Source organism: Ochlerotatus camptorhynchus, unplaced genomic scaffold (genome assembly GCF_037179485.1).
Source record: "Ochlerotatus camptorhynchus isolate MF236.1 unplaced genomic scaffold, CSIRO-AGI_Acam_v1.1 ptg000192l, whole genome shotgun sequence".
Lineage (NCBI taxonomy): Eukaryota > Metazoa > Arthropoda > Insecta > Diptera > Culicidae > Ochlerotatus > Ochlerotatus camptorhynchus.
Genome location: NW_027040682.1, coordinates 2,337,031 through 2,364,575, shown reverse-complemented (window position 1 = coordinate 2,364,575; position 27,545 = coordinate 2,337,031). Strand labels below are relative to the sequence as shown.

Below are 27,545 nucleotides of genomic sequence, written 5' to 3'. Positions count from 1 at the left end.
TCGTGTACTGTCCAAATTTAAAATAGCGTCTCTCAGAGATTATCTCATGATACCAGGTGTCGCAGAAATTATTCCAAACACCTTCAGGTTGTCATAGGTCTTCAACAACTTCTCAGGATATTTTCTCAACACTTCAGGATGATCAAGTATCAAAGATTTTCTAGGTGTTTCAGAAATTACAGCAAAGCCTTCAGGTACTCATAGGTCTCCGATAACTTCTCAGGTTATGTTTTCAATACTTCAGGATGACGAAGTCTATTCTGAAGATATCCAGCTGTCCAACAATTCAAATAACGTCTCTCAGAAATTATCTCGTGGTACCAGGTCGCTCAGAGATTATTGCAATGACCTTCAGGTGCTCATAGGTCTCCAAACACATCTCTGGCTATTTTTTTTTTCCAATACTTCTCGTCCAGTGGCCACCCTGCATGTGTTGACAACAGTATCGTCCGGACCTCTTCTCGTGGTTTGAACTCGTTACTTGGCTCTGGATTAAGTTGTTGTAATCAACTTGTTCCAGGAAACATGTTCTTCAATCAGAATCACCTTTTCCGTAGGGATGAATACCAAACACCTTTTAAAACTGTGCGCTGTGCTGATCGTGTTGCAGCTTCATTGTTGACAGCAGTCTTATAAGCGGTCACCGTAGCCGACACATTTTCTGGGATAACCGACTGTTTTTGCTTCTGACACTTTCAAAATAATCTATCAAATTACAGTACCAAACTAAAATGTCATATGACAGGCTCTGTCATACGGCACTGTCGCCGAAGACCGTCACTAATGTATGTATTTGAGTTTTTCTCATAATTAGAGCCTCTGATGTTGTAATTGTGTGAATTCTGAAAATAGCAATCAATGATGTCCTAGTAATAACATTTCTGATCAAAAATGGTTTCATTTACACCAAATTGAGGAATTAGAACGAAATCACACATGTCATTTGATAGCGTTTGTGTTGCGTAATAGAGACGACGGTAGAGCATGAGAGTACGAATGCAGACTGTCGCGCACGACAACGAAGCGAGTGTAGTAAAAACGTCGACTGTTTCAACCCCTGGTTGACAGTTTCAAATTTTAAGAACTGTCGAAAAGTTTGAAACAATTTTGAAACTCAGCATTGCGACGGCCTAAGTGTTACTAATTTTGGAACCATGCATGAATTAGGTGTTTCAAGCGGCTTCTGACAACACTCACCACCAGAGGGCGAGCAGCCTTTAACAGCATGGGCTGGTGGAAAAGCCACTTGAGGTTGTATGGCGAAATTTACTTTTAATTTAATATTAATAATGGTGCAATTTGTCCGATATATTATTTTTACATAATGTCACTATTATTAAACAGAAAAAATGTAGAAATTTTCTCACCGCTAGAAGCAAGCTTTGAAGAGAAATCGACGATTTTTGGAAAATCTCCACACCGCAAAACTGGGAGAGTGGGATTTCCTACTTCCTATCGTTAACATTTCGTGGATTGAGGGCGGGTTTTTCTTCCCCACTCATCCTCTCGTACGATGGCTCGTTGTGCAGCTTCTTGCAGGATCTTATCATTACGGGTCCGCCCCTCCGTTTTAGTCCTTCATACAATGGTAAATTGAATGCAGGCTGGTGTAAAACTTGATCAAGTGATACGATGAGGACAGTCTACTGTCGAATGGCTGTGCCCTGCAACAATGAGCGGTTTCCGTGGCATAAAGTATGTTCCAGTTAGTATTTGGCCGTGTATTTTCAATTACTGTGGCGTTTCTAGTTGCCGTAGCAAGAAACTGTTGACAGCGTTTCGATCTGGAAGGCTTGTTTATTAGTGGTGGAAATTTCATCAGGATTCAAACACACGTTTAAAGGTGGAAGATGGAACGCGAGAGACGTGAACAAATTCTGTACACTCACGGTAAAAACCTAACATGGTCAGGACGGTATGGAAGTTGGATTTTTATCGACCACCTAGGCTCAAAATCATCAAAATACCCTTTTATTTGAGTAATTTTCTGCTCAGCAGCTCAACTTGCAAAAAGCATTTAAGATCAATAGCTGTGGAAAACTTCTTTCTGATAAATCTCTTTGTCACCTTGAAATTTCAAGTGCACAAATATCAACCCTAAGTCACTTTTCTTCTTCGAGATCTCTCGTTGTCCGAAAGGTGTCGTGCTTGTCACGATTACACCCAACTGAAGGATGTAAGATTTGGTTAAAAAGATGAGGGATTTATCATCGCAGGATGTTAGTGGAAACCGAATGAACGGAGGATACGATATACCGAGCTGCCGTCCAATGCAAGAAAATGGAGAAAGAAAATTTCGAGTGTATTAGTGAGCAAAATTAATCATGTCGAAGAAAAAGTAGAAGGTTGCCGACTGGACTCGAACAACGAACGCAATTATCAGCCCTATGCTTTCTCCACTGCTCTCTCCAGGCTTCAGAATATGGATAGGCTAAAAGCGAATAAGAAGCGCTCATTTCCTCTCATACTCGACTACGAATGTTTTTTTCTGCAGTATTCGCAACTAACATTCAATGTCATGCATTTTTGGTTTACGTGTAGAGAATCGTCCGGTTGGCATATTGGTTCTCCGACTGGCTTCTTGGCAGGCTTTTTGAATAGTGTCGGTATCCAATATACATGGTCCGCTCTACGAAGTTAGGCAGGATTTCTAAACTTTCCGAAGTTCTCGGAACATCTGCGAAAATCTGGATGACGGAACTGCCCTGAAGATATGTACATGATCTTCACTAAAGTTCTCTTTATCTGAAGTTCATGTAACTGTTTAAAGAGTTTTAAACGTCCACGAAGTTCTGTGTTTTCCTGAAGATCTTCGAACTTCCTTGAAGTTCTTGGAATTTATCTGCAGTTCACGGAACTTCTGAGAAGTGCCGGAGTTGCTCTAAAGTTGTAGAAACTACCCTAAAGATCTTTAACTTCATCTATAAAATTTCCTGAAGATCTTTGAGCTTCCGTGAAATTTTCGGAACTTCTAAAAAATTCCCACAGATTTCTTAAAGTTCTGAAAACTGCCTTTCAAGTTCACGAATCTTCACTTCAAATCTCTGAACTTCCTTAAAGTTCTCGATATTTCTTAAAAGTTCTCACATTTTTTCGAAACTTTCCGACAATGTCCTGAAGTTCACAGTGTCCCTTAACCAGGCTTACTGAAACTCATCAAACTCACTGGAGGTTTTAAAACACTATTGTCCTGCGAATTTTGCCAGCCATCACCTCGAGTAAATGGTGGCAGGGATATGGAAGAAGTAAACAAAAACTCCTCGAGGGAGAGGGAGAGTGAACTTCAGCGAGAGGATAATTTGATGTGAGGTGCGCTTTTCGAGACTCTGGATGACTTTTTTGTTCGACGCAAGAAGCTCAGAGTTCACCCAGAGTGAGAGTAAGAGCGTGTGATAGAAAACATGATCATGAACGGTAGCAAACCTCACCCTCATTTTATCCCCCTTCGTTCCCAAGCTCTGAAGCTCAGTGGATTGATTTGGCAGTAGGCATTCTACTCCTTAGAAAAATGCTACGCTCGGCTCATTTCAAACTAGCGAGCGAGGCTCCATCAAGCCTGCCCTTAACATATCTAAGCTTTCCTAAAATTTTTGGAGTTCGCTGAAGTTCTTGGAACTTCCCTTAAATCTCTTAACTTCTCTGAAAAACTCTGTGAACTTACTTGGAGATTTCTGAACTGCCTTGAAGATTTCTTAACTTTCCTGAAGATGTCCCTAAAGACCTCTAAACTTCTTAAAAGTTCTCTTTTTTTTTCCTGATTTTTCCGAAACTGTCCTGAAGTTCACGGAGCTTCTCTAACCATCTTTAAACTTCCCTGAACTCTTCTTGACTATCTTAAAGTTTTGGGAACTTCTCTTAACATCTATAAACTTCGTTGATGCTCTCAGAACTTCCCCAAGGTTCTCGCGATTTTCCTGAGTTTGCCTGAATTGCCCTGAAATTATCTGATCTGCATTTTACTTTCTAAATGAGCAGTTCCAGGCCAAATAGCAAAAGAATTGACATTCCCAATTTACATGGAACTTTACAAAATTGATTGTTATGGGCAATCATTGTAACAAGTACGCTTTCCATATAGATAGTTATTTATTTAGTTAGTTCAGAGTTCATATTTATACAATATACTCAAATTGCATGAAGTTTCGTTTTTTCAATAAAATTCATTAATATGTTCACCGCCAAAGAATATCCACTCATGTTGAGTTACACTTGTCATACAAAATGAGTTCCCTGCGTTCAGACGCGACCACGTCGAGAAGCGGACATCGACCCGCCAAATTTCCATTTAAAATGCGTTGACCTTTTTTTTCCGTTTGGCTTTGCGCCCTCCCCCTGAATTTCGGAGAGAAATTGTCTGGATGCTTGAACAGCTCGTTAGAAAGATATGCTGCGAAGCTCTTATAATCAGGTGCACAATTGCGAGAATTTTGGCGTTCGTGAAATTGGACTTCGTTCAATTCCACGATTCCGGGGCAAAGTTCTGTACTAGCGGCTAACTGAGGAATGTCCTAGCTGGAATCGTTCAATTCGAATCGACTTGTAGAAGAGGCAAGAGTGGTCAGTTTCCTTATCGTGTCGTGGTGTGTTTAAACAGGTAGTTAACGACATGAGAATCCCTAGTAGGATTGTTAAAACATTTCCCTTTCCTTTAGAGACAAGTTAGGCAAATTCTAGCTAGTGCAGTGCAGTGGGCGGCAAAGTGTGTGGATCCAGAAGTTCATGAGGTAAAGGTAGTAATTCCTAGACTACAAAATAGGTCGACTTACTAGCGTGCGCGTGTGTTATCCCCATAGGTTCGTGGCAGCGAAGGCCATTTGCCGACACACCACCTTTCGTGAGAATCCGCTTTTGACCCCACCTGTCGACTTCGGAGTATCCCCGAGGCACACGTGGTCGGAAGAGGTCGTTAATCTACGCTACCTGGACAGGCAGGCCAAACGAAACCGTCATCGGTATCTGTCGGAACACCGAACAACCAACGCAACACGTGGTCGTGGGTACGGACGAACGAACGCATGTGCCGCGCTTCCGGTGAGTGAGACCAATCAGCATCGTATGATCGCATCCGCGATAGTTTCTGGGCCGCGCGGCGCCGTCTCCTCATAAAGCTGCAGCGACATAAACCCTAGGTAGTCAATCGTGAGTACATGCATGTAACCCATTTCTCGTTGTATCGTCCATGCGCATGAGACCGAACGAAAGTCCGTGAGAGTCTCACTGAATGGGTAAACCAGTGAAAATCCAAAGCACCCGAAGAACAGAAATGGTTATTTTATTTATTTATTTATTTATTTATTTTCGTCAACCAACGTAGACTAGTACAATTAATACAGTTTTGTTTTCTTAAATATATATTTATATAAAAAAGTAGTGTCAGCTTTCTTGTCTTTTCTTTTATGAGTTGTTATTTCTTATGGAATAAAAATATTGCTTTAGTTTATGCCGAGACATTGTAAAGTCAATGGTTTCGCAGTGTTTATTGTAAGAGGCCATCATGCGGTTTAATGGCCCATATTTTGCATAATTTGTGCGATGATGTTTTAAGGCAAATAAATTTCGATTTCGGAGTTGCCGAGTGGGTGCATGGAAATTTAATTTTGAGTTCTGTTGAGTCAATTCGCTGCGAAACGATATCATTTACAAATGAAACCATTGCATATTCACGACGCTCTTTTAATGTTTGTATGTTTATAAGCATGCAGCGTGCTTCATATGATGGAAGAGGAAATGAAGTCCAACCTAATTTACGAAGAGCGTATAATAGAAATTGTTTTTGTACTGATTCTAATCTTTCTTCGTGCGTGATTGAAAATGGAGACCATACAATGCTGCAATATTCCAGTATTGACCTCACATAGGCAATATATAGTGTTTTAATTGTGTAAGGGTCCTGAAAGTTATAGCAAAAGCGCTTGATAAAGCCTAGCATGTTATTTGCCCTGTGAATAATTGTATTGTAATGGTCTATGAAAGTTAGCTTAGAGTCTAAGATAATTCCTAAATCCCTAACTCTTTCACATTTGTCTACAGTTTGATTTCCTAATGCAATTGAAATATTTGAAGTTGTTCTTTTTCTACTAAATGATATTAAGTTACATTTTTTTACATTCAATTCTAGTAGACTTTTTTTGCACCATATGTAGAATATGTGTATTTCATTCCGGAATATATTGATGTCTTCTTCATTTCTTATTTCCAAAAAGAGCTTCATGTCGTCGGCATAAATAAGCAATTTAAGTTTTTTGAGAATGTAAGATATGTCGTTTACGTATAGAATAAAAAGGAGAGGTCCCAAATGAGAGCCTTGGGGGACGCCTGAAGTGACTTGAATTGGGCTCGATTTCTTTCCGTTGAATTTAATTATTTGTTGGCGGTTAGTTAAATATGATTCAAGCCATTTCAGGAGCCCTGACTTAATTCCAATTTTTTGCAGTTTAAGGAGTAACATTGGTATGTCAATGCGGTCAAATGCCTTGCTAAAGTCTGTATAGAGAGCTTCTACGTGGTTTCCATTATCCATTGCATTCAATGAATAGTCTATAAATTCAAGTAAGTTGGTCGAGGTCGAACGACCCTTGAAAAAGCCGTGTTGCATGTCAGTAATTCTATTTTTGATTTGGAGAAATAATTTTTCGTTGATAATTGACTCGAAAAGCTTAGGAATGCAAGAGATAATGGCTATACCACGATAATTACGTACGTCAGATTTTCGACCAGATTTAAAGATAGGTACTAGAAATGAGCTTTTCCAAATTTTAGGGAAGGTTCCGGATTCCAGGGACATATTAAAAAGCCAAAACAATGGAGCAGTGAGTTCCATTGCTAGACATTTAATAAATACTGGAGGAATTCCGTCAGGTCCAGGACCTTTTGAGGCATCTAAATTTTTTAAAGCCTGCAAAATGTCCTGCACTTGAAGCTGATTGAGGTCAATGTCCCTTGAAAATTCTTGATAAAATGCAAAATAATCGTGGTCACGATCTTCTTCAGAAAATGTCGTATAAATTTCTTGAAAAAATTTTGCGAATAGATTACAGTTTTTTTCCGAACTATCACCGACATTTTCGTCTAGATGCATTATTGAAGGAAAATTGTCAGATTTTAATTTCGTTTTTACGTAATTAAAGAAGTTCTTCGGACAGGACTTTATTTCACGTTCAGTTTTTGCATTATATTCTTCAAATGCAGTACTGATAGCTAAATTCAGTTGATCGCATAGATCCAAATAAATTAATAAATTATTACTACTATTGTGTTTTTTATAAATTTTATGTGCTTTTTGCTTCCGATTTTTCAAGTTTTTTATTTGTCTGTTAAACCAGACTGGATTTTGTGTGTTTCTGTTACGTCTTTTTTTCTTCAAAGGTATTTCTTCCGAAATTATTTCTGTTAAAATTTTGTAGAACACGTCTATACCAATTTCGACATTTCCTACAATCCTTAAAATTAATTGCCAATTGACACTGTTTAATTTAAATTTTATTTTTTCGTAGTCTGCTAATTTGTATTCAAAGACTTCTTCGTATTCGCAGTCGTTGGGTCTTTGGTTTTCATGCATAAATAAAGAATATTCGATTGCTGTGTGAAACGCTTCATTTTTCCACAGTGGATTTAATGATTCGGTCACACAGAAATCTTCATAAATATTCGTTAGTAAAAAGTCCAAATAGCAATTTTGTTGGTTTTTGATGTGGTTAATTTGGTTCAGTCCTAAATTAGCAGTTTTGTCAAAAATGAACTGCAATGCTTCATTATCCCCAACGACTGGGAGTAAGATACATTCATTTTCAGAGTCCAGAATGAAGTCAGCATGGCGTTGATTCAAGTCTCCATAGATGTGAACTTTAACCTCAGGAGGAAGGTCAGATAGAATTTGTTCAGCACTTTGGAAGAAGGCTTCATAAGTGCTTTTATGAGCATGGTCTGGTGGAAAATACACTGAGGCGAACACGTGCGTTTCACCGGCTATGTGTGATTTCACCCAAATATGCTCAAATTCTGTAAATTTTGGTGTAAAGATAATTTCTGAGTTAAAATTGGCCGAAACAGCTATAAGAACTCCACCACCTGACTTCTTCTGTGTTGCATGAAAATTTCTGTCGTCCCTGAATACATTAAAGGCATTAGGAGGACATACGCTGAACACACGTCTTTTTCTTTTTTTTTTATATACGGGGGGGGGGGGGGGGGGGAATCTGCTCCCAGACACCTGAGAAGATAACTCAGGGTGTGGGGATGGGAGAAGTAGCACTCCCGACCCACTAAACCTTACCCTGTGCTCTAGGCCCTTGCCCTCCCCGGAACCGCCCGAAAGCATTACGTCATGGGAGGGGGCCGGTTGCGCTATGGCGCATCACTAAGTGTTGTGTCAGACGTGACACTCGCTACTGCACAGTGAGCAGCTGTGCAGGGCCTTCCTCTTGTTGATCGCTGTTAGTTGTTCGCCTGAGTTCTAGAGCAGACGTGATAGCCAGCCAACTGTCCAGGGCCAAACAGGACAGATGTGACCGCTTACCAGCTGCGTGTGCTAAGCACTCTAAGAACCCGGTGTCACTGGTATGTGTGAAGCTGAATTTAATCGTTAATTTTATTTCATCCGACATCTCCTAGTTGTTTACTTCCAACGGGGTAGCAAAAAAAAAAAAAAAATTGAAAAAAATGATCAAGCACCGCAACAATGCGTTGCTATCGAAAAACAGACTATCGCGTGACTCGCACAAGAAACAAAACATACACAGCTGCTTGTTACTCTTAACTTTCAGTGTATTTTCAAAATCGCGGTTAGCCAAGATAATAAGTTTATCTATTTATTTATTTATTTATTTATTTATGTCGTCAATCAATCGTAGACCAATTACAATTAATGCTTATTAACTATGTCTTAAATATTATTGCCTGGCTAACCTTGAAAAGAATGCTTTTTTTAGTGTTATTTTATTCATTGTTACATCAATTGATTTGGAATATCCGTTATAGCAGGTCATAATTCTATTCAAAGGCCCATTTTTAGCATAGTTGGTTCTTTGATTGTTAATGTAAAACAAATTCCTAATCCTCAGAGAGCGAGTGGGAGCATAAAAATTTATATTTTCTAAAATTTCCGGAACATTAACTCTTTGAGCAATAACATCGTTTATAAATGTTACCATGGCAAAGTCTCTTCGTTTTTTCAGTCCATCTAAACTTATTAACAAACATCGCGATTCATAAGATGGAAGTGGTAATCTCGTCCAACCTAATTTTCGAAGGGCAAACAACAAAAACTGTTTTTGAACAGACTCAATGCGGTTTATATATGTATCCTGATACGGAGCCCACACTACGCTACAGTATTCAAGAAGAGGTCTCACATAGGCCACATACAATGTTTTAATAGTGTAAGGATCATTGAAGTGCAGACTAAATCTTTTGATAAACCCTAGCATGTTACTTGCTTTACCGTTACCGTTTTTTCATGTATGAATATGGAGTATTCAATAGCAGTGTGGAACACTTCGTTTTTCCAAAGAGGGGTGGGTGACTCTGATACCCAGAAATCATCAGTCGTATTAGTGAATAACAAATCTAAGTAGCAGTTATTTTGATTTTTTATGTGATTTATTTGGTTGAGTCCAATTTCTGCACTTTTGTCGAACAGAGTACGAAGTGTTTGATTTTCTCCTATAATCGGTATCAACAAAGATTCGTTGTCGTCATCAACAATAAAATTCACTGAGCGTTGGTTAAAATCTCCGTATATGTAAACATTTGCTTCCGCCTCACATTTCGAAATAATATTTTCAGCTAATTTAAATAAAAAAATTTCGTATGAATCTTGCTTTGCATATTCTGGAGGAAAATATACTGTCGCAAAAATATGAACTAGATCTCCAATGAAACATTTGACCCAAACGTGATCAAACTCCTTACACTTACAAGATGATATTTGTTCAGATTCATAGTCAACACTAACTGCTACTATGACACCACCACCACTTTTTTTGTTGGATAACGTTTTATCACGATCATCCCTAAAAACATTGAATCGATCACCGAAAACTTCTTCGTTCTTTACTCCAGCATCCCAGCTGGTTTCCGTTGCTAAAATTGCATGAAAATTGCATGCTGATACTTGTTTATAAATTTCGTTCACTTTGAAAGCACTTTTCATTCTGTTAAAATTTTGGCAATAGACAGCAGTGAAGTTTTAGTGGCGCCAGTGGTATAGTGGTAAGCGTGATTACCTCTCACCCTAGCAGGCCTGGGTGTAATCTCACTCGGCACCGCCGGGATGTTTAGAGGCATAACATCTCTGGTCTCCGGTTCATGAGTTGATGGGTCGATAGGTAGGATCCAGGTGTGGGAGCTGCCTCCCTGGCGTCGGTAGCATTGCACAGTGGTCCAGAATGCAGATTTAGGTGGAATGATATGTTTTGAGCCTGAAATAGAAATTTTAGACTGAAAGTCTCTTGTAAAGTTGTTCTATTTAGTTAGGTTCTCATTTTTATGACAATGCATTCTAGGGTGGTTCTTTTTATCATTCAAATAAAAAATCTGACTTTTTTTTTTGATAAATTAAGGTACATATACATTCTTGGGCAAAGTTATAGCTGAGCTAATTTCAAGCGACTTTGTAGAGAAAAAACTTTTTTGTATCTCTTAAATAGACTGATTTAGAGCTATTTTCTTGAATTAAGTTAGAGTGTCTCTAAAAAATCAGTTGTTTTGCTCTAGTTTTCTTATTTCAAATTTCTCAGCAAATGTGTCTTGAAATAACTTTTAGATCTTTAGATGGCGCAAATTTTTGATGCACAAAATTTGTTGATATCTTTCGCCGATCAAAAGTCATTGACGTTTTTCTACAAAAAAGTGCCCTTTTCAAATGTTAATATCTCTGGTTGGGGCAAACAAAAAAAAAGTTTTTTTTACGGAATTTGAAAGGGCGTATGTTAGTCTTAATAATATGAATTAATTGGAGGTATGTTATTTTTTAAACTCGTATGAAATCAATTTGAGCTTATTCAAAAATTTTACTATAATTGGGTATATTTTTTATTAGTAAAGATACAGACAACAAATAATGCTACATTCGCCTTAAAGAGTTTCAAAAGTCTCTAATCAATTCAAGAAAATAGATCTACATCAGTCAATTTAAGAGTTACAAAAAAGTTTTTTTTCTACAAAGTCGCTTGAAATTAGCTCAGCTATAATAACTTCACCCAAGAATGTATACCTTAATTTATTCAAACAAAAAAATTAGATTTTTTATTTTAATGATAATAAGAGCCATCCTAGAATTCATCGTCATAAAAATGAGGGCCTAACTATAAGGAACAACTTTGCAGAAGAGACTTTTAGTCTAAAGCTTCAATTTCAGGCTCAAAACATATCATTCCACCCAAGGATGGAAAATCATTTACATTCATTTCGTGCATTCATTTACATTCATTTGCCTCTAACTTTTTTCATTAACAGAATTCCCTAAAATAGTGTTTGAAGCTTTTGTAGTTTTTGATATTAACTACATCTTTTGCAAACAACTCAAATCGGTACCTCTTATTCATGATGAATCAGAGCGATATGAACCCACCATTGTTTTTCAGGGAATGTAAATTTGCTTCACTGAAAAACAATAATATGTTGTGCCAGCTCTAGTTCGTCACGCATAAGAGTTTCATATTTTAATTATTCACAAAAGTTGTAGTTCATATCAAAAGCTACAAAAACTTTATACATCTTTTTACGGTATTCTGTTGATGAAAAAAGTTATAGGGAAATGAATGTAAATGAATGCACGAAATGAATGTAAATGATTTTTCATCCCTGATTCCACCTAAATCTGCATTCTGGTCCACTGTGCATTGGTAGCAAAAACAAAAGAAGAAAAGTGAAGTTCTAGTATTTTGATTTAGCTCAATTGGTAATGTCTGGATTTAATTTGATGAATGTCACCAATGCTAGACAATCCCAAGTAACTAACAAGCCATGTATACAAAGAATATATAGTATAACGGGTTTAAGGACAAGTGTTTTATATGCAAGATGGAAGGGCACCTGATGGATCATGCTCCTAGCGAAAAATCTAGAAAGGCAATAAAATTTGTATGCAGGGGTTTTTGGGGCCGGGAAAGGTTCTTATGATGGTTCGACACCCCTCCCTACTCTGTAAGGGGGAACTCCCATACAAATGAAACAGAAATTTCTGCATAACTCGAGAACTAATCAAGCAAATGGAAACATGGCATGTGGAGGTCATAGGGAGTAGCCCTTTGGACAAGAGGGGAGAGGCTACGTACAATATAGCATGCTCTTTTTTAATCGGTGCACAAACTCAAGCAACATATTTAATCCCGAGTAAGGCCGGGCGCACTCAGCTAGTTATTTATAAAGGTAAGTTTTTGGAGATCAAAACACAGCCTGCTGATTTATATCCAGATGGTCGCAGTTTCCTTCATAAACTACTATCAATCATAATAAATCCTGGTCATTGTTTGAACTGATTTCCTGGCACTTATCATGTTACAAATCTTGTGAATTTAAATAAATGTGGATGGTTTTTTTTAAATCTGGATGTTTTCTGGAAAACTGCTAGAATATCAGGGAATATCAGCGGATTTGGTTTTCTTCATTGAGTCGACACCCTGATGAAGTTTGTACGAGAGCATAAGTTAATTACTTGAAGGTGTCTTTTTAGTTTTAACGTACCACCTGGAACTTAACACTTACTATCAACGAGGAGCACTTCCTCAGCTGTTTACTGGAAGTTTTTTTACTCGACCAGGTAGGCAATAGAGCTTACCACCTCCGGCATAGTGTACCGCACCTTTACTGGCTAAGCCATCGGGAGACCCCAAATTAGAATATTGCTCATACCTAATCCATTGCTGTGCTGATACTAATCGCCCGAACCCGAGCAAAGCTGGAGATCAAATTGAAATTCAATTTTGATATAACTTTATTTGATTGCTTCAGCTGATCGCGCTTTGTGTGGATTCAAAGTTAACACAGCAAAACTGAGAGCATAATTTTACATTGTTGAATAAAATGGAAAACTAATCCTGCGTTCAATGAAATCAATTTGATTCCTGATTTTGCAGTCAACATATTTAACTACAATAAAGGGCTGATGCAAATGGTTAGCACGTGTGTTCAAATCTAACCCCGGATAAGTCGCGAATGACATCAAATGTGTTAAAAAAGCAAACAATAATCGTTAGTTCAACGACAGGTCAGTTTAAATTCAATTTTCAACAAGACTTTCACAGCAAAACTTGAAGTTAAGTCCCTTTCATTTTGAAAACTCTTCACTGCATAATGAAAGCTTCATATGATATCAGATTTGCAATTTTCCATTATCATACCCAAGTAACATTTTGAGTTTTATGAAATACTACAAAGCTACTATAAAACAACATTCATAAAACCCTGGTCAAGACTGCTTTGCCATTGATGCATCCACCAAAACCTTATTGATGCTAGAATCTGTCTAGTTGGCCCACCCTGGAGAAGGTTCTGAAGGGTGTATTTTCGAAGCTCTTCAAGATTGATTCACTGCAAAATGGTTGTTCGATAAACGCATTGAGATCCATTTGAAAACTGTATTTAAGCTACAATAAAAGCTATTTGGCAACAATTAAAACCATTATCCGAGCCATTTACAATAGCTGCTTGCTAAGCTCACTAGAAAAACAACATTCAAGATAAAAAAGGATTCATAAATACCATCCGATCTTATAAAAATAATTAAAACTGATCTTTTAAAATCCTGCCGAATTTTCAAAATTATAAAATAGTTCTCATGAAGTGGCCTAGTTTTATGTGCTATATAAAATTTGATGTGAAATGTACGTGAAAACATCGAAAAACTTGAGTCCGCCCACGGAAAACATCGATTTTACCGAGGATTTACTAATTATTTAACATTAAGAAAAAAATATGTATTCTTCAGATCGATCATAAAGCTTAGCCGAGATTTTACCGAGGATTTTACTAATTATTTAACATTAAGAAAAAAAATATATTCTTCAGATCGATCATAAAGCTTAGCCGAGGTTTCTCATGATTTTTGCATTCTAAATATTTTCTCATTGCTCAATTAACTAAAATAAAGTTATATCCAAGGAAATATAGATTGAAAATCGAAGATCGTAAAAAACAAACAAAATAATTGTAATATGGCGGAGGCATAAAAGTTGATCTTCATGGGCATTTGAGAAAAAGTTATTTTGCTTTCAAGAAATCCTTAACAAATTTATAAGAGAACTTGTAGACTGAATTGTATTTATCTAAAGCCATTTTGCTTGATTCTAACCCGTTCAGATTTATGGCAGCATTTATGGCGGCAATGTTGCCTACAAAATGTTAAACGTCAAAGTTTGTTTATCTTTCGATAGTTGCGCTGTTCGATTCAGCGTTCTTCCAGGCGATTCTCTCCCGATGGCTTGGAAGCAGTTACTCAGAAAATGTTCTCAACATTTCGCATTTCGCACAGCTGTAACCTCGATCATTCCCGAAAAGATCCCCTTCGTCCAGATGGTTCTGGAAGTGCACCATCAAACGATGCAGGAATGTACGGTTGAATGATTTTTTTTTCCAAGTGATGACCCTTTCACCGAATAAAATCGCAGCTATGGATCGGAAACCAACTAGTGTCCGCTAACTGACAGTTTCAGTGGATTGCGGTCGGTACTGACACAACCCAAGTAACAAATCTAGAGCTGCTTGGCTATATTCAATATTTATAAAGGTTTTATTGCAGCTGCAACCATTGCCTACAGCTTTATCACGGTCATATACAATGCAAGTCATGAAACATTCTTATAGCTATCTACAAAACCCCTATAAAGCTAATTAAAAAACCAACTGATGCTTATGCTATTTTCACTTATGAAAGGTTTTATCACAGACAAACAGACATAACATATTGAATATTTCTCAATGTAAAACATCGTCGCTAAAACATTACCGCCATCTGTTGAGTACACTGTGGTGGGTAGTACGCTGAACAGATGGCGGTAGTGTGTAAACGTCAAACGCAAAGGAATTGATTATGCGCGCTGCAGGTGGCGGTACTACCAACTACGATACTTTTGAATTGACCGTTAAATGCTTGTTCGATGAACAACTTGCGAGTGTTATGTCTGTTTGTCTGTGGTTTTATGATTGCTTTGAAGTATACAAAAAAGTAATATGAATTGCCCTTATAAAACCAAAAAATAAATCCTTTCGTTGCTTTATAAGTAAGCGCAATAAAACTAGTTGGCCATGAAACAGTTATTTTAAATCAATTATAAGCATTCAGTTGTAACTTGTCAGAAATGTAAATAGGTGGTTTATTTTTACAACATAGAAAAGAATCAAAACTTTCCGGTACTTCCAAGCGGAGCACAAAGAAAATCAGCAAAATTGTTAGCATGAGCATGAAAACATTTCGTGTATACGTATACGCGACGTAGTGTGCGTAAGAAAAACGTCAGCAATCTCCATGATTCTTCCGTTCTCGCTCGCATATACATGGGGTGACACGGTCGAATCTTGGTCGAAATACATGGAATGGTGACAGTCCTAGGGCAAAAAGTTTGAAATCACGCATAACTTTTCATAAAGGTTAATGTACCATTCAAAACTTTTCTAAATGTTTGTAAAATTCATCGGTTGCACCCGTAGAATAGGATATACATTTGCCCTCAAATAAAAAAATTAATTCAAGCTGAACATTGCATTAGGTCCTAAGTAATATTGACAGATTCGCTTCGTCAACTTTCTCTTTGCATCCCCACGGTCATGCAAAGACATTCCCAGGTATTTTCAGCACATAAATCGATAAAAGAAGCTTTTATCTAGCATCCAATACGACAAACACATCAAGAAACGGTTCTGTGAATAAGTTATTAACGAAAGAGAAAGTCGACGAAGAGAATCGATCAATGTTACTTAGAACTTAATGCAAAGTTCAGCTTGAATTGATCTTGTTAAAAGAAAATAGTTCTCGTAATAATATCATGCATTATGCTTTTCTGTTCTGCTTTCATCCCATGCACACTGGGCCAGGAATGCAATCTAGTGGAGCAAAATTAATAACTCCGAAACGAAGCATTTCCGCGACTTGGTGTCTTCGGCAAAATTTCTCGTCATAATAAGGACCATCTATTGACATAAACAAATAGTTCAAAACTCTTCCGCAAAGATGGTGTCACAATCTAACTTCTTTCTCTGACGTTTTGGAGACCTTGGGAAGTTATTCCGATCTTCATCGATTCGCAAGGTCTGGAGAAGCCTGGTCTGTTTTCAGATTGTTTTGACAATGTTCTATGAATTTGAGGACCACGCTCACTTCACTCTTCTCAACCAGATGCTAAGTCGTTGATGGTACCCGTTCCACCGGACGTGCTGGTTCTTCTAAAGAACTAAATTTTACTGAAATCGACTTCCCTTCGGTCGTTAGCATCGTTTGAATTTTTCCTCCAACTTCGTTTATCCTTCGAGATATACTTGTCATAAATTTGGTTTTTATTCACTGTGAGGATCCATCCATAAAATTCAATTTGTAAACAGAGGAGATTTTACGATACACTTTTAAAAGCCTTAAAGGCAACAGTAAATGCCTTTTGCTCTCATTTAAAACCTAATGGTTTTATGATTGCTTTTATAATGATAGAACAGGTTTATAGAGTATTTTATCAAGACATTAATAAAAAAATTGCTAATGAAGTTTATGATTGATTGTTTGATTGAACAGTTTTATGGTGGGATTGAGAACTACTTTAAATTTAATTTTAAAACAAGACAGTTTTTGACTTCTCACCAGACTGTAAAAGGTTTTTAAAACAGCGAAAAGGTGAACTACTAAGCTGGATTATTCATTGCCATTATAAAACCACCATAAATCAGAGTGGATGCCAAATGATTGCAGAATTGTTACTTGGGTAATATCCTATCATAGGAGCAGCAAACTTTAATATCGGTTCGCTTTCGTTTTGTTAACTGACTTTGCTCGGGAAGTGAGTAAGTGCAAATATTACCTAGTCATGATTAGTTGACCAGTTGACTGAACCACCGTCGCAGCAACCGCCGCTGCTGCTCTGTATCTGATTCAGACTGTTACTTAACAGCTAGAGAGAAAGAGAACATTACCAAGCAGTTCAGCGGCCATTCCACAGACCACTCATCAGTTAATGTAGGGCTATATGCTACAAGCAGCGATGCCAGAGCTACGGTATCCAACAAAATCTATTGAATTTGGCTTTTTTCTATGGAGTTATATGGATGTTTGTCATTTTCTTTTACGGATTTTTCAAATTTTATGCAAATTGGCGCCTTGCCAAAGTTCTTCTCAACACTTTTAAAAGTAAGGACGCCTATGGAATTGACCTAGGAAAAATCTGGCATCACTGGCTACAAGGTAAAGTTGGCACTCATTCGCACAGAGACCACTACTGTGTAGGGTTCCGATCGTGTGGGGATTAGCAGAGCCATACCTAGGGTAGAGAACTACTTCGGCATATGCGCCCGTCATATTGAACAGAAACGTCAAATATATCAATTATTTCGACGTGAATGAATCAACCTTACATTTAGTACGACAGTTTAGTTCAAAAGCTACAAAACAAAGTCTATAAGAACGCATAATATCCATTTTCCTCAAACACAAAACAAGCACTCCTAGCGAATCAGAATCTGCCTTCACCCGTATGCCAAAGTGAATCTAATGACGTTTCTATGACTCGTAATCAAATCAAACGGTACGTATGGAAAGGTTAATAAATTTAGAAGTAATCTTTGATCGAAACATTCCATTTCTTGTTCAAACTCCTTTCGACAAAGAAAGGTAAAGTGTGACTTGTGCTTAGTACGACGAAAACTAGATCCGAACCCTATTCACTTTCCTTTTAATTTCACACATTTTTCTCTCCTTCTCCCACAATTTCGATGGTCTCACTCTCGGTGTCGTGCTAATTGATGTGATACATAGCTGCTGCATTTAAAAATCAACTTGGTGTCAACCACCTCTGTGAAGGTTGCCGGTGTGAAAGAGATTATGATATTTGGCACAGAAGAATAGGCCACTGCCAACCAGACCCGGAGGTGTGCGCGAACTTTACATTGTTTATAACGGTAGATCTTCGAACCTGGTTAAAGGATTGGATCACAGCCTTCAATTGCAAAATCGATAAAAAAAAAAGCTTTGCCAGTTTGAAGTCAGTCAACGGTAAAGTGACCGCGGTCTGAGCAAATAGATTATAAATGTTTGCAAACGTTGATTCACGCTGTACAACATCTGAAAGATGTTATGACATGCGTCTGAGACGTAACGGCGAGCGAGGATTGCCTTCTTTCTTTTTGTTTGCTGATTTTGAACTTCACCCACCGCGGATGGCGAAGATTGAAGCGGCTGCAGCCAAGCTTGCGGTGACGCGAGAGAGAGGAGTGTTTTTGTTTGCACTTACTCTTGAAAATAAGCGAATTGATTGTAAGTGGGACAGCATGCTGTTTTTTAAGACTTTTTAATATGCGTAGCACAGATTTTTAGGACCTCCCGACAGCCTAGTCAGTAATGGCGGGGATTACAATGCCGGAGATGGTGGGTTCGGTTGTTTGGTCATGGAATTTTCGAGCTAGGCCTTTAATAATAAAAATGACTCCTCAAAACTCATGTTTCCTTCTCATAAATGCGGCGTGCAACAATTGGGTTCTGAGACACATTTGAAAGATACTTTGTAAGGGAAATTTGTATGATTATAAATAACCGATTATTTGTGCTTCAGTATTGGAACAATTTCTCAAGGTTTATTGATCAAAATTTTAAAAAAATGTGTTGGAAACATGAATAATAGGTCAGATGTTCCAGTATTGGCCATGTTCCCTTATTAGCCATAGCTAGGATAAATCATATTTTTTAAAGAGATTAGCAGTTTTGTTTAAATTATTTTGGAATATACCGTATGCGTGATAATGTTATAATATATTAATATAATATATAATATAATAAATTAATTAATAAAATAATATAATATATAATATAATAAATTAAAAGAAATCTCAAAAATTTCGTTTTCGAGTGCTGTACTCGGGTGGCGTTTAGAACAGGCCTTGGCCTTCATGACGCGCCATATTGAGTAATCCAGTGGATTAAGATCGGGGCTGGATGGCGGCCACATATCCTTCGCCCAGAACGGAAGATGTTCCTGCAACCACTTCTGAGTGCGGTTCGAGGTGTGGAACGGAGCCCCATCTTGTTGAAATACAACATTTGGCTACAGACCGTACTGTTCTTTGATCTACGGAAGAACATACTTACTTAAAATCCCGATGTAGACCTCCGTGTTGACCTTATCGCCTTCTGGAATGAACACCGGGTCCATTTTTTTTGCCATCGGAAGCCACCAATCCAAACACCATAACGCTAGCAGGATGCTTGGTCAGATACACGTTCTTGTCACCGTCGGCCACGTCTTTTACCGGAAGAGAACTAATATACCGGTCGGTTCTGGAATTTGATACGGGATCGACGGTAAACATGCTCTCGTCGGTGAACAGGATTGCCGGATTTTTTCGCATAAGGAAGTTTAAGATTTTCTTGCATCGTTCGACTCGTAGCTCCCGGATGCGGTTGGTAATCATGTGAGTTTTTTTTCCGTGCCCTCGACTTCGCCCTGTAATCTTCCTTTACGATCTTCCGTGCCGTAAAGTCACTGATCCCGTGTTCCTTTGCCGTTTTCCTTATTGAACGCAATGGATTCACCCGAATCTTCCTTTTGATAGCAGCGATAACCCTCGGAACGCGAGCTGGCCTCGGACGACCTGTGGCCACCTTCGCGGATAGTTGGCCTTTCTTTTCTCGGTCTAAAACCCTTTTGACGGTCCACTGGGACACTCCCACGGCGATTTAAATGTCTTTTTGTGACATTTGCGCGTGGGACAAATCACGAATACGCTGCCACTTCGTCATGGTGAAACTGTCAAACTAAGTAAATCATTTTCTTTTATACACAGCCTACTACGGTATGAGCTATAAGCTACGTGCATGCAAAGAAAACCAAGGCATTGTATGCACAGGTGAAACGGGAACCTTATTTGTACGATGGTGCAAACATTATAACGCATACGATATTTAATTTCTCATTAAACGAAAAAAAAAAATTGCAGTGCAGTAAACTGCAATAAACATGAAACGTTTAATCGAGCACTGTTAATCTTGTAGTGCATCCTTATTTTTTGTCCGCGAACACACTTTGGATTTAGAGGCAATTGTAGAAATAATGCTAAATTAAGTTGTTTCAGGAGGATCAACACATAATTCATGAACAGAAAATCAAATTGATCAAGGGTTTTATTAGTTTAAATAAGCAAATATTGTTATTTTTACGTTTTGAAAACAATGGACAAAATCCCACCATGCACCTGTTTTAGCCACCCTATCACACACCATGCAGCTTGACAGTTCCTAGTTTTCGCCACCCGTTGTTATTGTAGTGAACCTATTTATTTATTTCTGTGAATCGTGAATAAATTTGTTCAGAAGATGATGTTTGTATAAAAGCTTATTTATTACATGTGCTTTTGTTAATTGCTCATATAATTATTGTAGGAAAAAGAACAGAACAACGTCGTCGCGGACCCGGCCAGCATGTTTACAGCCCAGAAGCTATTGAAGGTTTCATCGAGAAGGTGTCTCGATGAAATTGCTCAAGGTTCGGCCATTAAAGCTGCCAGCAACAAATACCCCAGACAACCAGAAGTCGTATAATAATGTACAGACAGTACCGTAAATTTCTACAGTTTAAGTCAAAATCGCACATAAGAATGGCATACCTCGCATTATATATAAGTTAAATCGTATAGAATGCGAATTTCCGACCGATATGCGATGACTCCTTTTTCCATCGTACTGTATCTCAAATTGAATTGGATTACATCGTAAGACTTTTCAAAATGAATTTGTTATTACAGATTAAATCGTATATGATGTTACATCAACTCGTTTAAAATTAAATTAAAATATGCACGTATATGGCATCATAAGTCAAAAAAGGTTCAGCTAGAGTTCTCTTCAAGGAAGAAGAGGATAAAATTGTCTTCTGGATCATTGGGATGCAACAGCGAGGATACCCCGTTCAGCGTCGTTCTCTACTTTTCAAAGTAAAAGAGTTCCTGTCTGCAAGTCCCCGCAACACTCCGTTCAAAAATGATTGTCCTGGTAATTGTGCCTAGGAAAGTTATTTAGTGTTTACTTAGCAACTCTGTTTCACGGTCGAAAATGGTTCAACTTCTTTATGCTGCGAAATCCTAGATTGTCTATTTGAACACCTGAAGAAGTTTCATAGGCTAGTGCTCGTGTAACCGAGTATGGTATCCGAAGTTGGTTTGCGGAAGTTCACAAGTGGCTGGTCCACCATAGAATGGATAATATGCTTCTCGACTCCAAAAACTACAGAAGTCATCGCAGAAAGAGGGAGTCGAAACGTATACGAAGTTGAACAGGCCTGTGGCAAACAGAATGTTACAGTGATGTTTTCATTTAGCGCAACCGGAAGTGTCGTGAATCCACTGATTATTCTTCCAGGACAGCGAAATCAGAAAGGAAATCGCACACGGATTTCCACCAGAATGGGGAATTGGGCAGAGCGAGAGCGGGTTGATGACGACTCACAACTTTAGTGAGTACGTTAAAAAATCTTTCATCCTTTCCTTCTTCGAGAAGGTATCAAACTGCCAGTAATATCTTTGTGGATGGTCATTCTCCCCACGTAAGAGTAGAAGTAGCAGATTTATGTCAGCAGCTAGAAATAACTCTGATTATCTTATACCCTAATACGACCCGCATTACACAACCAGCGGACGTGTCTATTTTCAAGCCGCTCAAAGACCAGTGGAAGCAAGAAGTGGATGATTGGCGCACAGCGCATCCAGGGGACAATTTCACCTCGCGATACTTTGGAGCTGTACTAGAGAAAGTAGTTGCAAGGGGAATTAAATGCTAACAAAGTCGACTATACCAAATGCATAGCGGCCGGCGCCGGTGGTGTAGTGGTAAGCGTGACTGCTTTCTCACCCCAATGCGTCTGGGTTCAATCCCAGCCGAGGTCGGTGGGATTTTTCTGAGGCATAAAAATCTCTGGTCACGTCTTCCTTCGGAAGGGAAGTAAAGCCGTTGGTCCCGGCCCATATGTGTGTTTGAATGGGTGCGATATCCTACGCAGGTGTGGAAGCTGCCTTCCTGCACATTCGATTGCCGTCAATGGATGTCAATCGATGTCCGTCGGTGATTGGCACTAGATTGCGGAACAGAGACCGACGTTAAATAAAGGAAAGAAGAAATGCATAGCGAAACCGACGACCAACTATGGATACTTTTTCACCCGGAATCGATAGTATCCCAGCTAAAGTTTCAGGTAAAACTCAAGGATCCACACAGTCGGTAGCAGGATGTGCTGAAGATCCAGTCAGAGAAATTTCTTCAACAGTAGACCCCCGATTGTCTATCGATAGTAATGATCCATCAGCCAATGTGAAAACTCCATTTAAAGTTTTTTTTTCTGATTATGTACCAATCCATAAGGACAAAATTAAAATAAAGCTGTCGAAATGATAGGAATTTCTATGCTAACGAAGTTACAGCAACGATCAGGTGTTGATTTGTCTCACGAGGAGCGGGATATTCAATATTTTTTCAAAGATTTTATTCAACCGTTTACGATCTTTGACAATAACTCATTCAATCTGGTGGACAATCAGAATGACAAAGTCATTGGCGATTTATTGATCGATAATGAAGGAAAGGTTACGATCTTGGCTACTAAAAAACCTACACATTTGGCTTGAATGCCCTCAATGTGATATTTAAAAGTTAATTTTTGGTCAAGTACTAATCCAAGATATTTCACTTGGTTTGACCAGGAAATTGGAACTCCGTTCATAGTGACTATGTGACTACTACTAGGTTTCAAACACGAAGCTCTAGGCTTATGTGGAAATATTATAAGTTGAGTTTTGGAAGCGTTGGGAGAAATCTTCCATTTTTGTAAATAAGAAGAGAAAATATCTAAACTTTTCTGCAGTCTGCTGCAAATAACACGAAGACTTCTTCCTTTAGCGGAAATGCCTGTGTCATCAGCGAACAAAGATTTTTGGCAACCCTGAGGCAAATCAGGGAGGTCCGAAGTGAAAATGTTATACAATATAGGCCCAAGAATGCTACCCTGAGGAACTTCTGCTCTAACAGGTAGTCGATTAAATTTGGAATTTTGATAATTTACCTGCAGAGTTCTGTCAGTTAAATAATTTTGAACTAATTTCATAATATGAAGTGGAAAATTAAACTTTTCAATTTAGCAATCAAACCTACATGCCAAACACTGTCGAATGCTTTTTCTATGTCTAGAAGAGCAACTCCAGTTGAGTGGCCTTCAGATTTGTTTGAACGAATTAAATTGGTAACTCTTAAGAGTTGATGAGTAGTTGAATGCCCATGGCGAAATCCAAACTGCTCATCTGCAAAAATTGAGTTCGTATCTATGTGAAGCATCATTCTATTCAAAATTATCTTTTCAAAAAGTTTACTTATTGAAGAAAGCAAACTTATTGGACGGTAGCTAGAAGCTTCAGCTGGATTTTTATCCGGTTTCAAAATTGGAACAACTTTAACATTTTTCCATTTATCAGGAAAGTATGCCAAATGGAAACATCTGTTAAATAATTTTACCAAGAAATACAAAGTACTCTCTGGGAGTTTTTTGATGAGGATATAGAAAATTCCATCATCACCTGGAGCTTTCATATTATGAAACTTTTTAGTTATAGCCCTTACTTAGTCCAAATCAGTCCCCCAGGAGTCATCAAAAAGAAAATATTCAGAAAATCCCGAGCAACCTAATTCTCAATAGGACTAGTAAGACCCAAACTGAAATTATGGGAACTTTCGAATTGCTTAACAAGTTTCTGAGCTTTTTCCAAATTTGTGATCAAAGTTTTATCACCTTCTTTAAGCGCTTTTGAGTTTTTTTTTTCAAAATTTTTATGAGTCTCCAAAAGGGTTTGGAACTCGGATCTAATTAAGAAACATTATTTTCAAAAGTTTTGTTCCTCAGGGCAGAGAATTGCCTTTTAATTTGTTTTTGCAAATCCCGCCAGATAACTTTCATTGCAGGATCGCGTGTTTTTTGATTTTGTCTCCTACGGACATTTTTAAGACGGATAAAGAGCAGAAGATCGTCGTCTATTATAATTGAATCGAATTTAACCTCGCATTTTGGTACTGAGGCAGCTCTTGCTTCAACTATAGAAGTAGTCAAAGATTCAAGAGCATAAATAATTTCATCTTTGGTTTGCAAAGGAATGTTTGGATAGGAGCTATATTCCATGAATGTTCGATGTTGCTCCCAATCAGCTCTATGGTAATTGAAAGTAGAGCTGTTGGGATTAGAAATTATTTCTTTAGATATTTCAAAAGTTACTGGAAGGTGATCAGAATCGAAGTCAGCATGGATAACCAATTGGCTACAAAATTGACATGAATCAGCTAAGACCAAATCAATAGTTGAGGGATTTCTTGCTGAAAAAAAGCATGTTGGGCTGTTTGGATATTGAATAGTGTAATAACCTGCAGAACAATCATCAAACAGAATATTACCATTGGAATTACTTTGAGCATTATTCCATGAGCGGTGTTTTGCATTGAAATCACCAATAATGAAGAATTTAGACCTTTGAAGGTCACCCTTGAGAAAATTCTTTTGCTGGCCTACGCATTGGAATGCAAAAAAGGCAGCTATAAACGATTTTGTTTCAACAGAAAGTCCCAAAGTTTCAAAAGCTTTGGTTTCAAATGAAGAAAACATTTTATGTTTGATTCGTCTATGAACAATGATGGCAACGTCACCACAGGCTCCATCAAGACGATCATTTCTATAAATGAAATAATTTGCGTCCCTCTTAACCTTATGGTCAGGTTTAAGTAACGTTTCTGTTATAACGGCAATATGCACGTTATGAACTCTCAAAAAATTAAATAGCTCGTCTTCATTATCTTTAAGAGATCGAGCACTCCAATTTAAAATGTTTAATGATTTAAAATCCATTACCGTATTTCAAAGTCATGACAATATTGTTTGCAAATTAAACTCCAGTTTGAATAGCATCAAACATGGAGTTAGATTTAAGCATATCAGTAATCACGGTAATTAATGATTTCTGTAAAAATTCCTATTTAGTAGCAGTAATGCTTCCTAAGTCAAAATTACATTGGTTAGTATTATTATTATTATTAACTCGCTGAACATTGTTAGCAGCGAGGGGAGTAGGTACAGATGAAAAATTTGAAGCAGGGGTGAATGTAGAATTTGTTCCTCGCTGACCGTTGTTAAGGTTCAATTTACTTTGATGCTTTTTGGAAAATTTCAAAAGCAGTTTTTTCCGACGCATCATATCAGATTGCAAAAAGCTCGCACTATTCGATTCCTTTTGATATTTTACACAAAATGACGCGAGCTTTTTGCAATCTAAAATAATGTGTCGAAAAAAACTGCTTTTGATTTTTTTTTAAATGCATCAAAGTAAATTGAACCTTAACAGTAGAGTAATTTGTACTTGGTCGAAAACGTGGAGCGTTTCCTACCTGTCACTTAGAACGAGACTAAAGGATCGTTTTGCGAGTCTTACATTCCCAAAAATTGGATTTGTGGTTTTCACCACAATTTGAACATTTACATTTCTTGGGATCTTCCTTCAACAGTCGTACTTTGCGTGAGAGGAATCACCACAATTCATGCATTTAGCTGGCATGTAGAAATTTTTAGTTCCGCTGGCACCTACGGCACTGGGTGAGCTTTTGGAAATTTCCTCCAGTCTTCCTGAGGTGTTCCCACTTCACTCGGACATGGAGCATAAGGCTAGCTTTTTCTAAGGCCTTAAGGTTGTTTATTTCTCTAGACTTGAAGTGAACTAAATAAAAATTATTAGAAATCGCGTTGCGCGAATCGCCAGGACGGGATTTCATTTTCATTTTGATTACTTGGAGTGGCACAACTCCAAGTAATTTTGCCAGTTCATCTTTGATCTGATCCAGGGATTCACCACTGGGCAGTCCTTTCATGACAACCTTGAACACACGTTCAGTTTTGGTGTCGTAGGTAAAAAAAATATGCTGCTTCTCAGTAAGATACTTGATAAGACATTTGAATCCGTCCAAGGTTTCAGCCAATACACGGCATTCACCCCGACGGTGCAGTGAAATATTCAATTTCATGAAGTTCAAAAGTTCCGTGCGAAGGGCAAGGAAATCGGAAGTGGTTATCACAATAGGGGGAATATTTTCCTTCTTGGCATTAAGCCGGGAAAGTATACTAGATTTTTTCCTGGATAATGGATCATTCTCATCATCCGTGAGCAAATCAAATTGATTGCTCAAATTAATTTCATCAGAAAGGGGATCAATAGTTTGCCCTTTTCTTTTGCGCTTAGGCGCTATGGCAGCAGTAAATTTTTATCCAAATCGACTTCCAAGCAGACTACTATGAGAATCTGAAGGATCGAAGAGGAATTTTCCAAATCGATATCTAAGAAGGATTACCTCCGGTAGGGTCCAAACAAGGATCGAAGAAGAATAATAATTGAACAAGGTAGAAATTTTACAGGTATATTGAGCACTGAAAAGTGCTGTTTAAATTTGTTGTAGCTTTAGGTAGTAGTAACACTTCCTTAAGCAAAAAGCAAGAAAGCACGATGCGGACTGAGTTAGCGGATGTTGATTTTAGACTGACGTCCATTTAATTGACTGTGTTTTTGAAATGTGAGAAATCTTCTGGATTTGGAAGCTCACGATTTGTGAATAAATTCTTAATTTAAAGGGGTCTTGTTTGACGAACATCCCAATGTGTTTTCTCTGCAACTGCAGCCACTGTACAAAACTTAAAGCGTTTATTATCCACGTTGGAACCAGTTCCAATTTGAGCATTCCCAAGCTTATTGTCAGTGCGAACCTCAACCCGAGTCAGGTTACAAAAACAAACGTCCACACTGATGTTTGATAAACAACAAGCAGCCCCAATCCAGGTTGGAACTGAATCAAAAACAAATTCACTATTAGTGTGAAGACAAGTCATGAATGTAGACAAATACTGCTAATCAATAGTAACAGAAAGCAGAGAAAAACAAACCTCGAGACCTACACATCCTTACGATAATGGCCGAGCGCATCTCGGCTGATCTCGGTATAATGGCCCAATATTTGCAAACTTCGCGAATTTTTCTCACTCGTCTTAATAAATATTACGCATTGCTGGCGCGTTCTCATCTACGTTGCTGTAGCCACGAATTACGAATTTGTTAATTGCATTATTGATAGAAAATGTAGGAAAACAGTAAGTGATTTTCGAATTTCTACTGATGGTGTGATGTATTGAAATGATGGTGCAGTTGAAACTGGAAAACTCAACGACCCACCTCAACAATGCTTGATTGGCAAATGGCTCTCCTCAGCGTATGCCTACAAAAGCTCAATCAGCCGAACTGACAGAATCGATTTGCGATGACGAAATGCTCACGATATGTTCACTCACTGCTCAAAGTGT

At 38.0% G+C, this 27,545-nt stretch overlaps 1 protein-coding gene and 1 pseudogene across 2 annotated transcripts in view; both read left to right on the top strand.

Moving 5' to 3' along the window:
* LOC135702387 (homologous-pairing protein 2 homolog) overlaps positions 1–27,545 on the top strand; it is a 369,039-nt gene that overhangs the window by 195,513 nt on the left and 145,981 nt on the right. The window lies entirely within an intron of this gene.
* Positions 21,617–22,800, top strand: LOC135702346 (uncharacterized; annotated as a pseudogene).